Source organism: Balaenoptera borealis (genome assembly GCF_965194805.1).
Source record: "Balaenoptera borealis genome assembly, chromosome: 8".
Lineage (NCBI taxonomy): Eukaryota > Metazoa > Chordata > Mammalia > Artiodactyla > Balaenopteridae > Balaenoptera > Balaenoptera borealis.
Genome location: NC_138865.1, coordinates 28750193 through 28769347, shown reverse-complemented (window position 1 = coordinate 28769347; position 19155 = coordinate 28750193). Strand labels below are relative to the sequence as shown.

At 35.5% G+C, this 19155-nt stretch overlaps 1 pseudogene across 1 annotated transcript in view; it reads left to right on the top strand.

Annotated features, from left to right (window-relative positions):
* The window catches only part of LOC309632920 (F-box/WD repeat-containing protein 12-like), a 36614-nt pseudogene extending 28529 nt beyond the window's left edge, over window positions 1-8085 (top strand). Inside the window, exons 6-7 of the transcript in view lie at window positions 256-297; window positions 7983-8085. The product of the transcript in view is annotated as an F-box/WD repeat-containing protein 12-like (transcript). The remainder of the gene's footprint in view (window positions 1-255; window positions 298-7982) is intronic.
* The last annotated feature ends 11070 nt before the right edge of the window (window positions 8086-19155 follow it).

Here is a 19155-nt window from a genome sequence, read left to right as displayed (position 1 = left end):
TATATACCTAGGAGCAGAATTGCTGGGTCATAGGATATGCATGTGTTTGGCTTTAGTAGACTCTGCCAAGCAGTATTCCAAAGTGGTTGGACCAATTTATGCTCCCAGTAAGAGTGTATGAGATTTACTGTTGGTCCACATTCATACCAACACTTGCTTTTTCCATGTTTTAGATTTCAGCTTTTGGATGTGTGTCATGAAGTGGTTCTCATAGATTTTCTTCTAGAAGCCTAATTGTTTTTTCTTCACATTTAGGTATGCAATCCATATGGAATTGATTTTTATGTATGGTATGAGGTAAGTGTCAGGTCACACTTATTTTTTCATATGGATATTCAATTGACCCAGCACCACTTATTGAAAAGATCCATCTTTACCATACTATTTTGATGATGATAGCTTTTTCGTATAGTTTGAAATCAGGGACCATGATACCTCCAACTTTGTTTTCTTATCAAGGTTGTTTTGACTATTTGGGTCTTTTGTGTGGAAAGATACACTGTGTTCATGAATTGGAAGAATTAATATTGGTAAAAATGACCATACTACCCAAGGCAATCTGCAGATTCAGTGCAATCCCTTTCAAAATACCAACAGCATTTTTCACAGAACTGCAATAAATTATTCTAAAATGTGTATGAAAACACAGAAGACACAGAATAATCAAAACAATCTTGACAAAGAAGAACAAAGCTGGAGGTATCATGCTCCCTGATCTTAAACTATACTACAAAGCTACAGTCATCAAAACAGTATGGTACTGGCACAAAAATAGATACATAAATCGTTAGAACAGAATAGAGAGCCCAGAATTAAACCCACACTTATATGGGCAATTCCTCTATGCCAAAGTAGGCAAAAATATACAATGGGGAAAAGATAGTGTCTTCACTAATTGGTGTTGGATAAACTGGAAAGCTCCACGAAAAAGAATCAAACTGGACTACTTTCTCACACCATAAAAAAAAAAAAACCAAAAAACTCAAAATGGATTAAAGCCTCAAACGTAAGACCTGAAAACATAAAACATCTAGAAAAACTTAGTCAGTACACTCTTTGACATTGGTCTTAGCAATATTTTTTTGGATATGTGTCTTCAGGCAAGGGAAACAAAAGCAAAAATAAACAAATGGGACTACATCAAACCAAAAAGCTTTTGTATAGCAAAGGAAACTTTTAACAAAATGAAAAAAACAGCATGCTGAATAGGAGAAGGTATTTGCAAATGATATCCAATAAGGGGTTAATACCCAAAATATACAAAGAACTCATATAACCCAAAAGAACTCATATAACCCAATACCAATTGAAAAATTTGCAGAGGACCTAAATAGACATTTTTCCAAAGACATACATATGGCCAACAGACACATGAAAAGATGTTCAGCATTACTAAATATCAGGGGAATGCAAATCAAAACCACAATGAGATATCACCTCACACCTGTCAGAATGGCTATTACAAAAAGACAAGAAATAACAAGTGTTGGTAAGGATGTAGAGAAAAGGGAACCCTTGTGCACTGTTGGTGGTACAAATTGGTGTAGCCACTATGGAAAACAATATGGAGGTTCCTCAAAAAGTTAAAAATAGAACTACTATATGATCCAGCAATTCCACTTCGGGTATTTTTCCAAAGAAAACAAAAACATTAATTAGAAAAAATATATGCATCCCTATGTTTATTGCAGCACTACTTACGAGAGGCAAGATATGGAAACAACCTAAGTGTCCATCAATAGATAAATGGATAAAGATGTGGTATATTATACACAGTGGAATATTACTCAGCCGTAAAAAAGAATGAGATCTTTTGTGATTTTGATGTGACAACATGGATTGACCTAGAGGTTATTATGCTAAGTGAAATAAGTCAGGCAGAGAAAGAAAAATGATGTATGATTTTAACTTATATGTGGAATGTAAAAAACAAAGCAAATGAACAAATGAACAAAATAGAAACAGTCTCTTAGATACAGAGAAGAAATAGTGGTTGCCATAAGGTAGGGGGTGGGGGGGTTGAGTAAAATAGGTGAAGGAGATTAAGAGGTATAAACTTCCAGCTGCAATATAAATGAGTTGTGAGGATGAAATGTACAGCATGTGGAATATAATCAGTAATATTGTAATATCTTTGTATAGTAATGTACTGTAACTAGATTTATCATAGTAACATTTTCTAATGTATAGAAATATTGAATCACTATGTTGTACACCTGGAACTAACATAGTGTTGTAGGTCAATTATACTTCAATTTAAAAAAAAAAAAAACTAGTTCTCTGAAAAGATCAATAGAGCTGATGAGCCTCTAGCCAGGCTAACTAAGAAAAAAAGAGAGAAAATACAAATTAGTAACATCCAAAATAAAGGAGGGACATTACTACAGATCCCATGGATAGTAGAAGGATAATCAAGGAATACTATGAACAACACTATGGCCACAAATTTGATAACCGAGATTAAATGGAGTAATTCCTTGAAAGACACATCTGCCAAAACTCACACAAGAAGAAAGAGATGCTGAATAGGCCTGTATCTATTAAATAAATTGAATCAACAATTAATAACCTTCCAAAACAGAAAGCAGCAGGCTCAGATAGGTTCACTGGTGAATTCAAACATTTAAGGAAGAAATTATGCCAATTTTATACAATCTCTTCCAGAAGATAGACATAGAGGGGAAACCTCCTAACTCATTATATGAGGCCAGCATTACCCTAAAACCAAAACCAGATAGTCTTTAAAAGAAAACTACAGACCAATATCTCTCATGAACACAAATGCAAAAATCCTCAACAAAACATTAGCAAATCAAAACCAAAAATGTATGAAAAGAATTATACACCATGACCATGTGAGATTTATCCCAGGTATGCAAGGTTGGTTTATCATTTGGAAATCCATTAATATAATCTATCACATCAACAGTCTAAAGAAGAAAAATCACATGATCATATCAATAGATACAGAAAAAGTATTTGACAAAATCCAATACTCATTCTTGATAAAAACTCTTAGCAAGCTAGGAATAGAGGGGAACTCTCTCAAATTGATAAAGACCATCTATACAAAATCGATAGCTAACATTATACTTAATGATGAGAAACTAAGTTTTTCCACTAAAAGCAGGAACAAGGCAGATGTCCTCTCTCACCACTCCTTTTCAACATCATACCAGAAGTTCTAGATAACTCAATAATACCAAAAAAGGGAAATAAAAGTTATACAGAGTGTAAAAGAAGAAATAAAACTATCTTTGTTCATGGATGACATGATTGTCTATATAGAAAACAAAAGAATTAACAACAAAATTTCTGGAACTAATAAGTTATTACAGCAAATTTGGAAGATGTAAGGTTAATGTACAAAAGGTTAACACTTTCCTTATCCCAGCAATAAACAAGTAGAATTTTAAATTAAAAACATATTGCCATTTACATTAACACAAATACTTAGGTGTAAATCTAACAAAATATGTACAAGATCTATATGAGGAAAACTACAAAATTCTGATGAAACAAATTTAAAAAAGAACTAAATAAGTATAGAGATATTTCATGTTCATGGATGGGAAAACTCAATTTTGTCAAGATGTTGGTTCTTCATAACTTGATTTATAGATTCAATGCAATCCCTATTAAAATGCCAGCATGTTATTTTGTGGATGTCAACTAAGTGATTCTAAAGTATATCTGGAGTGGCAAAAGACCCAGAATAGCCAGTATTGAAGGAGAAGAACAAAGCAGAAGGACTGACACTGCCTGACTTCAAGACTTACAATAAAGCTATAGTAACCAAGTGTGGTGTTGGTGATAGAACAGTTAAATAGACCATTGGAACAGAATAAAGAGCCCAGAAAGAGACTCACATAAATATCACTATATTTCTGTGAAAATATCACTGATCTTGATGAAATACAACGGTAAAATGGAGAAAAGACACTCTCTTCAACAAATGGTGCTGGAACAACTAGACAGCCACATATTAAAAAACATAAGAATCTAGAGACAGACCTTTCAAAAAAATTAATTGAAAATGGATGATAGACCTTAATATAAAATGCAAAATTATAAAACTCCTAGGAGTTAACACAGAAAAATTCTAGATGGCTTTTGGTATGGTGATAACTTTTCAGATACAACACCAAAGGTATGGTCTGTGAAAGAAATAATTGATAAGGTGGACTCATAAAAATTAAAAAAAAGAAAAACCTTCTGCTCTGTGAAAGACACTGTCAAGAGAATAAGAAAACAGCCACAGACTGCGAGAAAATATTTGCAAAAGATTTATCCAATGAAGGACTGTAATTCACAATATACAAAGAACTCTTAAAATTAAATAATAAGAAAATGAACATCCTGATTTAAACATGGGCAAAAAACCTGAACAGATACATCATTGAGGAAGATAAAGAGATAACAAAATAGCATACAAAAAATGCTCAACATTATATGTCATTAGGAAATTGCAAATTAAAACAATAGTAAGATACCACTACACACCTATCAGAATGGCCAAAATCTGTAACACTGACAACACCAAATGCTGACAAGGATGTGGAGCAAGAGGAACTCTCATTCATTGCTAGTGGGAATGCAAAATGGTACCACCACTTTGGAAGACAGTTAAGCACTTTCTTACAAAGCTAAACATACTCCGACCATATGATCCAGCAATTGCACTACTTGGCATTTACCCAAAGGAATTGAAAAGTTATGAACCTGCACGTGGATGTTTATAGCATCTTTATTCATAATTGCAAAAACTTAAAAGCAACCAAGTTGTCCTTCATTAAGTGAATAAATAAATAAACTGTGAAACATCCAGGCAATGGAATATTATTCAGCACTAAAAAGAAGTGAGCTTTCAAGCCATGAAAAGACATAGAAGAAACTTAAATGCCTATTACTAAGTGAAAGAAGACAATCTGAAATGGCTACGCACTGTATGGTTCCAATATATGAAATTCTAGATAAGGTAAAATTATGCAGACAGTAAAAAAGAACAGTGGTTTCCAGGGGTTCAGAAGGAGGGAGGAATAAATAAATTTGTAGAGCACACAGGATTTCTAGGGCAGTGTACCTGTTCTGTATGATACTATAATGGTGATACATGTCATTATGCATTTGTCAAAACCCACAGGGTGAACCTGGATGAACTTTTGGTGATAATGATGTGTCAATGTAGGTTGATTATCAAATAACCTGCAAATGTACTCTCTGGTATGAGACATTGGTAGTGGGGGAAGCTGTGTGTGTGTTGGGGCAGGGGGTAACTTTTATACTGTCTCCTCAATTTTCCTATGAATATAAAATAAATAGAGCTTCTTAAGAAAATATTTTCAAATTAAAAGATAGAAAAGGAGAGATTCCTAACTCATTTCTGAGGCTAGTATTAGCCTTAAAAGGCCTTGTAAGAAAGTTACAAATCAATATCCCTTATGAAAATAGACATAAAATTTTCTAATAAAATTATAGCAAATTAAATCCAGAAATTTATAAAAGGAATAATACATCACAACCAAGTGGGGGTTTTCTTGTGATGCAAAGCTAGTTAAACAGACAGAGATCATTGATGCAATCCACTATATTAATCAACTAAAGGATGATTTGGCAATTGTTTTTCAGTAAAGAACCAGATAGTAAATAGTTTAGGCTTTGTGGGTGACATACAGTTTTTATAGCATATTCTTCTTCTTTTTACAATACTTTAAACATGTGAAAAAATCATTTTTTGGCTTGTGGCCTCTAAAGAAACAGTCAATGGGCAGGATTTGGCCTGTGAGTCACAGTATGCTGACCCCTGGACTAAAATAAGTAAAACCACATGATTATATCAATTGATACAGAAAAAGAACTTGAAAAATTCAACATCCATTCAACATTAAAACTCTAGTAAATTAGGAATAGAAAGCATCTACAAAAAAATTCTATAGCTAACATCATAGTTAGTAGTGAAAGATTTAATGTTTTACCCCAGGATCAAGAACAAAGCAAAGATTATATATTTTTACCACTCCTATTCAACACCATAGGTTGGTTGACAAGCCAGTGTGATAAAGCAAGGGGAAAAAAGCTTAGAGATTGGAAAGGATGACATGATTGTTAAAGTAGAAATCTCCAGAATCTATTTTAAAAGCTACTGGAATGAATAAGTGAATGTAGCAAAGTTGCATAATAAAAGGTCAATGCACAAAAATTAAAATGTAATTTATATAATATTAATGAAAAATAGGAAACCAAATCTGTTTTTTAAATACCATTTACAATAGCTTCTTTTTAAAAAAGGAAATACTTTGATACAAATCTAACAAATGTGCAGGAGCTGTACACTTAAAACTAAAAAAAGCTAATGAAAGAAATCAAAGGATGTCTAAAAAATCTAAATAAATGGAGAGATATATCATGCTCATGGATTGAAAGACTCAATATAGTTAAAATGTCAATTCTTTAAAAAATGATCTATAGATTAACACAATTCCAATGCAAATCCCAGCATCACTCACTGTATATATTGACAAGTTAACTTTAAACTCTTTATAGAAAGTCATAGGAATTAGAGTAGCCAAAATAAATTTGAAAAGAAAAAAATTTGACTTTAAGACTTACTGTAAAGTCACAGTTATTAAGACAGTGTGGTAATGGTGAGATGATAGACACGTAGATCAATGGAACAGAACAGAGAGTCCAGGTATGAATCCACGCAAATACAGGCTTTTTTACTAAGGTAAAATTTACATGAAATGAAATTCATCATGTTAACCATTTTTAAGAGTACAATTCAGTGCTATCGTTAGTACTAAGGTCCGTAGTAATTTCCTCACTTTCATTTCTGATTTTAGTAATTTGAGTTTTTCTCTTTTTTGGTCACTCTAGCTAAAGGTTTGTCAATTTTGTTGCTCTTTTAAAATAAATTTGGTTCATTTATTTTCCCTCTTGTTTTTCTATTCTCTATTTATCTCCACCCTAATATTTATTATTTCCTTCCTTGTACTAGTTTTGTGTTTAGTTTGCTCTTCTTTTTCTAGTGCTTTACGGTGCAAAGTTAGGTGACTGATTTGAGATATTTTTTAATGTAGGCATTTAAAGCTATAAATTTCCCTCTGAACTTATCTCACTGCATCCCATTAAGTTTTGGTATAGCATGTTTATGTTTTTGTTTTCATTTGTCTTAAGGTATTTTCTAACTTCTCTTGCAATCTTTTCTTTGGCCCATTCGTTGTTTAAGAGTGTGTTGTTAGTGTGCACATATTTGTGAATTTTCCAGTTTTCCTTCTGTTAGTGTCAGGGCAATTTCATAAGAATTTCTTGACTTACTTGGGCAAGGGAAGAAATTCATGAGTAGACCAGAAGAAGCAGAAATTTTGTGGAATGGATTCTGGCTCTCTTCACAGGGCTACTTTTTTCAACATTTAATAAAATAAGGTTATATTTTACTGAAATGACTCTCGCCAGCATTGACAGTGACAACTACAGGGAAACTTAATTTTTGATCCTGAGATGGGGGGGAGGAGAAAAGGTCGACTAGAGACCTGCCTTCTCCCATAAGAATGAGAGATGATAATACAGATGCTCATTCCTTCTACTCCAGCAATAAGATGTAAACCTTGCATTTGGTATGGTCTGGAAATAGAGCACTTTGTTTAGTCAGATATGACTGTTGTCAGAAAGTTACATACTTTCGTTTAAAATGCCAACTTTTCTACGTTTCACACTAGTAAAGGCACATTTAAGTTGATTTTATTTATAACGGTCATGAGATAATGATAGCTGTAGTACCATAGTTCATTTCACCGCATCTCCAATTCCTAGAAATTCGACTTCATAGAAATGCCCAATGAACAACTGACTGGTAGCAGTTTAATGGTTCTCCTGTGAGACCTCTTAGAACTGATTTCAGATTGGAAGTATTACTACAGTGAGAAGTGAATTACTATAATACCTTTTCTGTTGGCTAACATTTTACAAATTCTTCTCTGAAGGGTTTCGCAGATGTGATTTCAGGATGGAGTTGGAAAAGTGAGAGTCCACTACTGCAGAAGAAACAAAAGGACAGGTTCCTCTTCAGCTATATAATACCATAAATAAATGATTATATTCGCCACTTTTTGAAATTACGATGGCTATCCTCAAGGGGAAATTAGAAGAGGTGGATTTCGAATTGCCAAAATATCTTGGCCTGTTTTTAGTTTCCTGAACAAGGTGCTGAGCTAGAGGAGCTCTGAAGTCCATTGCATCTCAAGGTTTTTAGTCTCCCTGACCAGAGAGCACAAGGGAAGCCGGCAGCCATTTCGGGGCTGATGGAGGTGTGCTGGGTTTACAGATGCCAAGCTGGCAAGCCCCAAGCTGGCTCCATGGGGTGAGCCTCTGCTCTCAGTTCATGCTGGAAGCCACCCCCAATTAGGACATAACCTGCACTGAGGTTAATTACTGAGGATATGGGTACCCTGTGGGTATTTTCAGAAATGCCGAAGTTCACACACTGTGGTTGTTTGACTGTAATGGCTAATAAACTTTAACAATGTTTTTGCAAGGAACTTTATGACGAACACCATACTAGGCTGATTGTATGGCATTGTTAATGGTGTCTTCATGAAATTTATTACGTATATTTATTTACTCATGAACTATTAATAATTTATGGGACATCATATTTGCTTTCTAATCCTAGTGATATTGTTTCCTACCAGAACAAAAAATTAATTCTGTGTCAAAGAAGCCTTGGTTTGATTAGATTCTTATGGAAATACTCAATACTGATAATCCTCTAACAGATGTATTCTCACCAATTTTTCTTCTATTATGAAAAATTGTGTCACATGTTATATTTATATACAAAGTGTGTGTGTGTATAGAGACAGAGAGGTTGGATTTCAACTTTCAGAAGTGACCTAAATTTGTTTTTATTCTCATTTTGTATTATACAACTCTAAGCCATTATTAATATTTTACTTCATTTTAAAGTAAAAATAAAATGATGGTGTTGGTTTTGAGGCTTCAAGTTGTCTCAGGGATTGAGGCAGGAGGTAGATGGGTCCCAGGCTGAACAGTTTCTCCCCTGTGGACAGGAACTCCATAATAGCAGGAACCCCATAAAAGCAGGATGATGGAGGAGGTTGGGCCCTGCTCAGATAAGAGATAAAAGACCACATGTTCCTCATTCTTGAAGTCAAGGAGACCTTCTCGACTATACATGCACAGAAAGGCTCCATGGAGGTCAAAAAGGGAGGGGGGGGCCACCCCATAGTAAGTGATGTCAACTACCTATAGGCCTCTTCACCAGAATCCAACTTGGCTAAGAGATGCGCACGCACACATGGGAGGACCCTGAGATAAACCAAATACAGACTCAGAACCAGGCAAAGCAAGATGATTGGTCTAAGGAAACCCAGAAGAAATGCCCCATAAAAGTGATACAAACTACCACGAGGGTGCGACTCTCTCTCTGAGCCCACCTGTGTGTCCATCCACATGTACTGTACTCTTTTCCTCCTAATAAACACTTTACTTGTTTCACTACTTTCCGTCTCTATGTGGAAATTCATTTCCACACAGCTGACGGGCCAGGGACTTGTCCCTGGCCACTGGTCCCTGGCAGTGTGGTGGCTAGGATTCAGCGCTCTCACTGCCATTGCCCGACCTCAGTCTCTGCCTGGAAACCGAAATCCTGCTTCAAGCCGCTACAGGCCAAGGCCACCTGCGATCAGGATGATGCTGTTTTACCAAACAAACATTCTTTTCACGTTAACAGGTTTAAAAATTGCTCAATATCAAAGTATTTCTTCAAGTCATCCTTTAAGAAATTAGATTTCCCCACAAATGCAGAGCTTTGAATTCCAGCATATAATTTATTAAATTCTTTTTTCATACTTGAAATAATCACAAGAGTTGGTGGATGCCACATTTCTGAAGCCCTGACATTAAGGAACTAAGCTGAAAGGATATTTCCCAGGCTTAGGGTTTCAGGAAATTGCAGGTGGAGTAATGTCAACAATTCACAGGACTCTGATATAGATCACTAGTTTTCATTCTCCCAAATAGAAAAACTCGCCATGTGACCCTTCATTGGCTGCTCTAGTAAAGCAATTTGAATTTTGCTGACCTAAAGTAAGTGAACAGTTTATACAAGCTTTAAGTATTGGTCATTTGAAAGAATTCTCTTGTTTCTGAGTATCGTGCCTTTTATGTTTCTAATGATACTTGCTTGGAATTCCTAAAAAGTATAATTATTTTTACTTTGGAAAGTGCTGAAGTATAGAGTACAGTATAGGATAGATATGTGGTATGAGGTTTGTTATTTAATTTCCTTAATTTAGGGTTGTTAATAATTTTCCTGAATCAAACCATTTCATTTGTATACTGCCTTTGTCATGATTTTGGAAATGTACTCTATGTCTTATTGTCATTATTATTCATGAAATTCTTTAGGAATTTACATTCTTTCTTCGGTTGGGCTGTGCAAATGGGAAGCCACTTTTCTTCCTGCCATATACAAATTTATCCAGCCCACCATAGATATGTAAAACTGCATGAGATTTTTTCAAAGAGAAAAGTTAATACACATCTTTCTTTTTTTATTTCCACAATTACCTGAACCATAACCATTTTATTTTGAGGGATGATTAGTGTACTGAAGGAGAGTGATGATGACAACTGCTTTTCTTGCTGAACTTGAGAAGATAAAAAAAATAAAGAGGTGAAGAACAGGTTAGTGAGGTGAGATTATATTTTTATTTGTTATTTCCATGCTACTGAACCTCAGTATTAAAAATACTTCAGATTAAATATTATCTTCCTTATGATAGCAATTATACTGCCTTTGTGAATGTTTTACTATACCTTTAGAGCTATGAATCTGAGATTGTAAGTCTCCATGTCATGATAGGAGTTACTCATCTGTACTTTTGTCCAACTCTCCCATTTTTCTGCCATGTTGCCTATTTTTCAATAATTTGCAAGAGTTTTTTATATATTCTTTCAATGAGCTGTTTGATACTTACAGTGTAAACTGCTGATCACTTTTTTTGTGGTGGTTTATGATAAACAAAGTATTCCATTTTAAGTTCCTAAACATCAATATTCTCTTTAAAGCTTAGGGCTATTTATTCATTTTTTTGGTGACACATTACAATTTTATTTCATTTTCTTACTTTTAAAGTTGAGGTAAAATTCATACAACATTACATAAAATTCACACAAAACAAACCATTTTAAAGCAAACAATTCAGGGGCATTTAGTATTTTCACAATGTTGTGCAAACACTGTCTCTATCAAAACATTCATCACATATTCATCGCCCCAAAAGAAAACCCCATACTCACTGAGGAGTTACTCCCCACCCCCCTTATTGTTAGGGCTGAATAATATTCCATTGTACGTATACACCACAATTTGTTTATCCATTCATGTGTTGATGGACATTTGGGTTAACTTTCTGATTATTGTGAATAGTGCTGCTATGAACATTCAATAAGTTTTTGTGTAGACAGATGTTTTAAATAATCTTGGGTATACACATAAGAGTGGAATTGCAGGGTCATGTGGTAACTTCATGCTTTCCAAGTTGGCTGCACTATTCTACATTTCCACTACCAACGAATGAGGATTCCAATTTCTCCACATTTTTGCCAACACTCGATACTGTCTGCCTTTTTAATATATCCACCCATATAGGTGTAAAGTGCTATCACATTGGGTTTTTTTTTTAAACATCTTTATTGGAGTATAATTGCTTCAGAATGCTGTGTTAGTTTCTGCTTTATAACAAAGTGAATCAGCTATACATAAACATATATCCCCATATCTCCTCCCTCTTGCGTCTGCCTCCCACACTCCCTCTCCCACCCCTCTAGGTGGTCACAAAGCACTGAGCTGATCTCCCTGTGCTGTGCGGCTGCTTCCCACTAGCTATCTATTTTACATTTGGTAGTATATATAAGTCCATGCCACTCTCTGACTTCGTCCCAGCTTACCCTTCCCCCTCCCCTTGTCCTGAAGTCCATTCTCTACGTCTGCGTCTTTATGCCTGTCCTGCCTCTAGGTTCTTCAGAACCTTTTTTTTTTTTTTTTAGATTCCATATATATGTGTTAGCATACAGTATTTGTTTTTCTCTTTCTGACTTACTTCACTCTGTATGACAGACTCTAGGTACATCCACCTCACTACAAATAACTCAGTTTTGTCTCTTTTTATGGCTGAGTACTATTCCATTGTATATATGTGCCACATCTTTATCCATTCATCTGTCGATGAACACTTAGGTTGCTTCCATGTCCTGGCTATTGTAAATGGAGCTGCAATTAACATTGTGGTACATGACTCTTTTTGAATTATAGTTTTCTCAGGGTATATGCCCAGTAGTGGGATTGCTGAGTCATATGGTAGTTCTATTTTTAGTTTTTTAAGGAACCTCCATATTGTTTTCCATAGTGGCTGTATCAATTTACATTCCCACCAATAGTGCAAGAGGGTTCCTTTGTCTCCACACCCTCTCCAGCATTTATTGTTTGTAGATATTTTGATGATGGCCATTCTGACCAGTGTGAGGTGATACCTCATTGTAGTTTTGATTTGCATTTCTCTAATGATTAGTGATGTTGAGCATCCTTTCATGGCAATCTGTATATCTTCTTTGGAGAAATGTCTATTTAGGTCTTCTGCCCATTTTTGGATTGGGTTGTTTGTTTTTTTGTTATTGAGCTGCATGAGCTGCTTGTGTATTTTGGAGATTAATCCTTTGTCAGTTGCTTCATTTGCAAATATTTTCTCCCATTCTGAGGGTTGTCTTTTCGTCTTCTTTATGGTCTCCTTTGCTGTGCAAAAGTTTTTAAGTTTCATTAGGTCCCATTTGTTTATTTTGGTTTTTATTTCCATTTCTCTAGGAGGTGGGTCAAAAAGGATCTTGCTGTGATTTATGTCATAGAGTGTTCTGCCTATGTTTTCCTCTAAGAGTTTGATAGTGTCTGGCCTTACATTTAGGTCTTTAATCCATTTTGAGTTTATTTTTGTGTGTGGTGTTAGGGAGTGTTCTAATTTCATTCTTTTCCATGTAGCTGTCCATTTTTCCCAGCACCACTTATTGAAGAGGCTGTCTTTTCTCCATTGTATATTCTTGCCTCCTTTATCAAAAATAAGGTGACCATAGGTGTGTGGGTTTATCTCTGGGCTTTTTATCCTATTCCAATGATCTATATTTCTGTTTTTGTTCCAGTACCATACTGTCTTGATTACTGTAGCTTTGTAGTATAGTCTGAAGTCCAGGAGCCTGATTCCTCCAGCTCCGTTTTTCTTTCTCAAGATTGCTTTGGCTATTTGGGGTATTTTGTGTTTTTATACGAATTGTGAAATTTTTTGTTCTAGTTCTGTGAAAAATGCCATTGGTAGTTTGATAGGGATTGCTTTGCATCTGTAGATTGCTTTGGTTATTATAGTCATTTTCACAATGTTGATTCTTCCATTTCAAGAACATGGTATATCTCTCCATCTGTTTGTATCATCTTTAATCAGTGTCTTATAGTTTTCTGCATACAGGTCTTTTGTCTCCTTAGGTAGGTTTATTACTAGGTATTTTATTCTTTTTGTTGCAATGGTAAATGGGGATGTTTCCTTAATTTGTCTTTCAGATTTTTCATCATTAGTGTATAGGAATGCAAGAGATTTCTGTGCATTAATTTTGTATCCTGCTACTTTACCAAATTCATTGATTAGCTCTAGTAGTTTTCCGGTAGCATCTTTAGGGTTCTCTATGTATAGTATCATGTCATCTGCAAACAGTGACAGCTTTACTTCTTTTCCGACTTGGATTCTTTTGATTTCTTTTTCGTATCTGATTGCTGTGGCTAAATCTTCCAAAACTATGTTGAATAATAGTGGTGAGAGTGGACAACCTTGTCTTGTTCCTGATCTTAGAGGAAATGCTTTCAGTTTTTCACCATTGAGAATGATGTTGGCTGTGGGTTTGTCATATATGGCCTTTATTATGTTGAAGTCAGTTCCCTGTATGCCTACTTTCTGGAGGGTTTTTATCATAAATGGGTGTTGAATTTTGTCGAAAGCTTTTTCTGCATCTATTGAGGTGATCACATGGTTTTTCTCCTTCAATTTGTTAATATGGTTTATCACATTGATTGATTTGCATATACTGAAGAATCCTTGCATTCCTGGGATAAACCCCTCTTGATCATGCTGTATGATCCTTTTAATGTGCTGTTGGATTCTGTTTGCTAGTATTTTTTTAAAATAAATTTATTTATTTATTTTTGGATGCTTTGTCTTTGTTGCTGTGCTCAGGCTTTTCTCTAGTTGTGGCGAGGGGGTCGACTTTTCGCTGCGGTGCGTGGGCTTCTCAGTGTGGTGGCTTCTCTTGTTGTGGAGCACAGGCTGTAGGTGTGCAGGCTTCAGTAGTTGTGGCTCGCGGGCTCTAGAGTGCAGGCTCACTAGTTGTGGCACATGGGCTTAGTTGCTGTCCATCATGTGGGATCTTCCCGGACCAGGGCTCGAACCCACGTCTCCTGCACTGGCAGGCAGATTCTCAACCACTGTGCCACCATGGAAGCCCTGTTTGCTAGTATTTTGTTGAGGATTTTTGCATCTATGTTCATCAGTGTCATATTGGTTTTTAACTTTTTTATTTCCTTGGGACTTCCCTGGTGGCAGAGTGGTTAAGAATCTGCCTGCCAATGCAGGGGACACGGGTTCGAGCCCTGGTCTGGGAAGATCCCACATGCCGCAGAGCAACTAAGCCTGTGCACCACAACTACTAAACCTGCACTCTGGAGCCTGTAAGCCACAACTACTGAGCCTGCGTGCCACAACTACTGAAGCCTGCGTGCCTAGAGCCTGTGCTCTGCAACGAGAAGCCACCACAATGAGAAGCCCGTGCACCTCAACGAAGTGTAGCCCCCGCTCGCCGCAACTAGAGAAAGCCTGCACACAGCAACAAAGACCCAATGCAGCCAAAAATAAATAAAGAAATAAATAAATAATATGTGAATAAAATTTGTATTTCCGTAATGTCTGCTGTTGTTGAGAATCTTTCCATGTGCTTATTCGCCATTTATATACCTTCTTTGGAGAAATGTCTACTCAGATCCTTAGCCCATTTTAAATTGGATTATTTATTTGTTATTGATTTGTAAGAGAGTTCTTTATATATTCCAGATACACATCTCTAAGATACAGGATTTGAAAAAAATTCCTATTGTGTGCATTTCCTTTTATCTTTCTTGATAGTGTCTTTTGAAACCCAAAGCTTTTACTTTTGTTTGATGAAGTACAATTTATCAATTTTTTTCTTTGGTTGCTTGTGCTTTAGTTGGCATATTTAAGAAAACATTGCCCAATCTGAAGATTTACATCTGTTTTCTCAAAGCTTTATAGTTTTACTTCTTACATTTATGCCTATGATCTATTAATTTGTGTGTATGCTGTGAGATAAGGGTCCAACTTCATTCTTTTGCATGTGGCTATTCAATTGTTCTTAGCACTATTTGCCCATTGAATTTTCTTGGCACCCTTGTTGAAAACCAATTGACCATAAATGTATGAATTTTTTCTGGACACTTAATTCTATTTCATTTATCTCTATGTCTATTCTTAGGCCAGTACCACAGAATCTTCATTACTGTAGCTTTATGGTATATTTTGAAATGTGGTAATGTGGAGTCCTCCAACTTTTTGGGTCCTTGAGACTGGCCCTTCCCCACTGAATGGTCTCAGCACTCTTGTCAAAAATCATTTGATCCTATATGTGAGGGTTTATTTCTGGGTTGTCTATTCTGTTCCATATATATATATATATATATATATATATATATATATATATCTTTATGCCAGTACCACACTGGTTTTTTTTGTTTGTTTGTTTTTTAATTAATTAATTTATTTATGGCTGTGTTGGGTCTTCGTTACTGTGCAAGGGCTTTCTTCTAGTTGTGGCAAGCGGGGGCCACTCTTCATCGTGGTGTGCGGGCCTCTCACTATCGCGGCCTCTCTTGTTGCAGAGCACAGGCTCCAGACGCGCAGGCTCAGTAATCGTGGCTCACAGGCCCAGTTGCTCCGCGGCATGTGGGATCTTCCCAGACCAGGGCTCGAACCCGTGTCCCCTGCATTGGCAGGCAGATTCTCAACCACTGCGCCACCAGGGAAGCCCCACACTGTTTTGATTATTGTAACTTTTTAGTATATTTTGAAATCAGGGATGGTGATTTCTCTAGTTTTGGTCTTCTTTTTTCAAGATTTTTTTGGCTATTTGGGGTCCCTTGAGATTTCATATGAATTTTATTTCTGCAAAAACCTCTGTTGGGTTTTTGACAGGGATTGCATAAAATCTATAGATCTCTTTGGCAAGCATTTACCTATTACCAACATTAAATTTTTCAATTCATGAACATAGCATGTCTTTCCATTTATTTGTGTCTTCTTTAATTTCCTTCATCAATATTTTATAGTTTTCAGTGTACTAGTCCTTCACCTCCTTAATTAGGTTTATTTCTAAATATTTTACTATTTTTGGTGCTATTTATTGTAAGTGGAATTGTTTCTCAATTATCTTTCAAATTGTTCATTGTTAGTGTAGAGAAATCTGATTTTTGTGTTGATTTTTTATCCTGCAACTTCACTGAACTTATTTAATGGTTTCCTTTGCTGTGCAAAACTTTTAAGGTTAATTAGGTCCCATTTATTTCTTTTTGCTTTTATTTCCATTCCTCTAGGAGAGGGATCTAAAAAATTATTGCTGTGATTTATGTCAAAGAGTGTTCTGCCTATGTTTTCCTCTAGGACTTTTATAGTATCCAGTCTTATGTTTAGGTTTTTGATCTGTTTTGAGCTTATTTTTGTATATGGTGTTAGAGAATGTTCTAATTTCATTCTTTTACATGTAGCTGTCCAGTTTTCCCAGCACCTCTTGTTGAACAGACTGCCTTTTCTCCACTGTATATTCTTGCCTCCCATGTCATAGATTAATTGATCATAAGTGCATGGGTTTATTTCCGGGCTTTCTATCCTGTTCCATTGATCTATATGTCTGTTTTTTGTGCCAGTACCATACTGTTTTGATTGCTGTAGCTTTTCTGAAGTCAGGTAGTGTCATTCCTCCAGCTCTGTTCTTCTTTCTCAAGATTGCTTTGGCTATTCAGGATCTTTTGTGTTTCCATAGAAGTTAAAAATTTTTTTGTTCTCGTTGTGTGAAAAATGCCATTGGTAATGTGATAGGGATTGCATTGAGCCTGTAGATTTCCTTGGGTATTATGGTCATTTTAACAATATTGATTCTTCCAATCCAAGAACAGTAGATCTTTCCATTTGTTTGTGTCATCTTCAATTTCTTTCATCAGCATCTTATAGTTTTTGGAGTACAGGTCTTTTGCCTCCTTAGGTAGGTTTATTCCTAGGTATTTTATTCCTTTTTATGCAATAGTAAATGGGATTGTTTCCTTAATTTCTCTTTCTGGTATTTTATTGTTAGTGTATAGGAATGCAACAGATTTTTGTATATTAATTTTGTATCCAGCACTTTATCGCTGAGGTCTAGGAGTTTTCTGGCAGCATCTTTAGGATTTTTTATGTATAACATCATGTCATCTGCAAACAGTGACAGTTTTACTTTTTCTTTTCCAATTTGGATTCCTTTTATTTCTTTTTCTTCTCTGATTGCTGCGACTAGGACTTCCAATACTATATTGAATAAAATTGGCGAGAGTGGGCATCCTTGTCTTGTTCCTGAACTTAGAGGGAATGCTTTCAGTTTTTCACTGTGAGTATGATGTTAGCTGTGGGTTTGTCATATATGACCTTTATTATGTTGAGGTATATTCCCTCTATGCCCACTTTCTGAAGAGTTTTTTTATCATAAATGGTTGTTGAATTTTGTCAATTTTTTTTCTGCATCTTTTGAGATGATCATATGGGTTTTATTCTTGAATTTGTTAATGTGGTGTATCACATTGATTGATTTGTGGATACTGAAAAATCTTTGAATCTCTGGGATAAATCCCACTTGATCATGATGTATCATTTTAATGTATTGCTGGAGTTGGTTTGCTAGTATTCCATTGAGGATTTTTGCATCTATGTTCATCAGTGATATGGGCTTGTAATTTTCTTTTTTTGTGATATCGTTGTCTGGTTTTGCAATCAGGGTGATGGTAGCCTCATAGAATGAGTTGGGAAGTGTTTCTTCCTCTGCAATTTTTTGGAATAGTTTCAGAAGGATATCTGTGAAGTCTTCTCTAAATGTTTGGTAGAATTCACCTGTGAAGCCATCTAGTCCTGAACTTTTGCTTGGTGGGAGTTTTTTAAATTACTGATTTAATTTTATTACTGGTGATTGCTCTGTTCATATTTTCTATTTCTTCCTGGTTCCGTCTTGGGAGATTGTACCTTTCTAAGAATGTGTCCATTTCTTCTAGGTTGTCCATTTTATTGGCATATATTGAATAGTTGCCTGTAGTAGTGTCTTATGGTCCTTTGTACTTCTGTGTGTTTTTCATTTCTAATTTTAAGGATTTGGGCCCTCTCCCTTTTTTGTCCTGATAGGTCTGGCTAAAGATTTGTCAGTTTGTTTAACTCTTCAAAGAACCAGTTTTAGTTTTATTAATCTTTTCTATTGTTTTTTAAGTCTCATTTATATCTGCTCTGACCTTTATGATTTCTTTCTTTGTACTAACTTTGGGTTTTGTTTGTTCTTTCTCTAGTTGCTTTAGTTGTAACATAAGGTTGTTTATTTGACATTTTTCTTGTTTCCTGTGGTAAGTTTGTATCACTATAAGCTTCCCTCTTAGAACTGCTTTTTTGTGTCCCGTAGGTTTTGGATCATCATGTTTTCATTTTCATTTGTCTCTAGGTATTTTTTGACTTCCTCTTTGATTTCTTCAGTGATCCATTGGTTGTTTATTAGCATGTCATTTAGCCTTCACATGTTTGTGTTTTTTGCAGTTTTTTTGCTTATAGTTGATTTCTAGCCTCATAGTGTTGTGGTCAGTAAAGATGCTTGATATGATTTCAGTTTTCTTAAATTTACCAAGGCTTGCTCGGTGGCCCAGCATGTGATCTATCCTGGAAAATGTTTCATGTGCACTTGAAAAAGGCTGCTGCTTTTGGATGGAATGCTCTATAAATATCAGTTAAGTCTATGTGGTCTCATGTGTCAGTT